We start from the raw sequence: 1,355 nt of genomic DNA, 5'->3' as shown, positions 1-1,355 counted from the left end.
CCCCAAAAAAAAAGAAAAAGCTGTTTTCAGAAACTCTGAAAGAGCTTAATCCCATCAGGCTTTATTAATTGCATCTAATATAAGTCTGGGAAATGCCAGGGAAGACTTCATGTGCTGCCTCACACAAAGGCTAAAAAGCAGCTGGAAGTCATTGATCGCACAGCACCCCGGAGCGCCGGTTCTCCGAATCCATCCAGCCATTTAAATCGCCTTCTGCCTGGCTGTAAAAGGCAGCTGGTCACAAGGAGTTAATTCTTCTCCCTGCTCGGTGCGTGTGTCTCAAGTTTCCATGGCGGTTTTGCTTTTGATTTCGCGGAGTCCAGATTTATAGGCATGCGACGGTGACTCAGGCCTTCGCCTTTGCACGCAGCCGGCCCCATGCGCGGCTGCGGCCGTGTCCCAGGGAAGAACGGGTTAAGCAAATCACCGTAAGGATGCGTAGCCGTTAGTGTAGGGGAGCCGAAGCGAGGCCGTTCTCTCTGCCGTGCACGCTGTGCACGCTCTCTGGGCCGAGAGCTTCCTACAGAGGGAGCGGGAATGCGTGTCTGTGTTTGTTTGGTTTTGTTTTTTTTTCTTTTAATTAATTAAATATTCTTATTCTTGTCGTCGTGTTTAAAAAGGGCAGAAGGAGAATCTATTCCTTCTTTGTCTGCACCCCGCCGCCATGCCGTCCGCTGCGCTCCACCCTGCTCTCGGGGCTCCCCTATCTCTGTCTGGCTGCGTTGTGGCCGTGGCGTGCACGAGGGGGGAGCAATGCCGTCGCTGCTCGCGGTAGGCTAGCTTGCCTGGGGATTCGCGCCGCGCGGATGCAGGAGCAGGTAGGCCGCGCCCGGGCTCCCGCGGGGGAGCGGCGCCGGGGCTGGGCTGCGCCGAGAGCGCTCCCGAACGCACCGGAGGCCGCGGCGTCAGACGAAGGCATTTTCTGTGCATTGGGCACAAAAACGAATGCCTGCCAACAGAGAGCCATGTGAGACGCTCCCTTGCATTGGGCGGCTGCCCAGACGTTCAGCTGCAAGAGTCGATCTAATTGGTGGTTTCCTCTTCCCATGCGCAGCTTCATGTGGGAAATGCCCTTTTTTTATCTACAATGGCTGACTGCACTATGCCGCACTGTCAGTGTCTGGAGGTTTCCTGTTGAGATGAATGCAGTTTGTTTCTGAACGCTAGACTTTGCCAAGGGGGAGATGGTATTGTTTTAGCTGATTCTATTTCTCTTTTCCCCGCAGGTTGCTGAAAAGTGCCTTTCCTGAAGCCACGGCTGCTTGGATTTCTGTCTGGGGCTGCCTCTCTCTTCCCCGCACCCCCCCCTTTTTTTAATTTGGCGTTCGCTTGCAGTTCATCCCCTGACGGCAACT

Source organism: Crocodylus porosus, unplaced genomic scaffold (genome assembly GCF_001723895.1).
Source record: "Crocodylus porosus isolate Cpor-Errol unplaced genomic scaffold, CroPor_comp1, whole genome shotgun sequence".
Taxonomy (NCBI): Eukaryota; Metazoa; Chordata; order Crocodylia; family Crocodylidae; genus Crocodylus; species Crocodylus porosus.
This window is presented reverse-complemented; position numbering follows the sequence as displayed.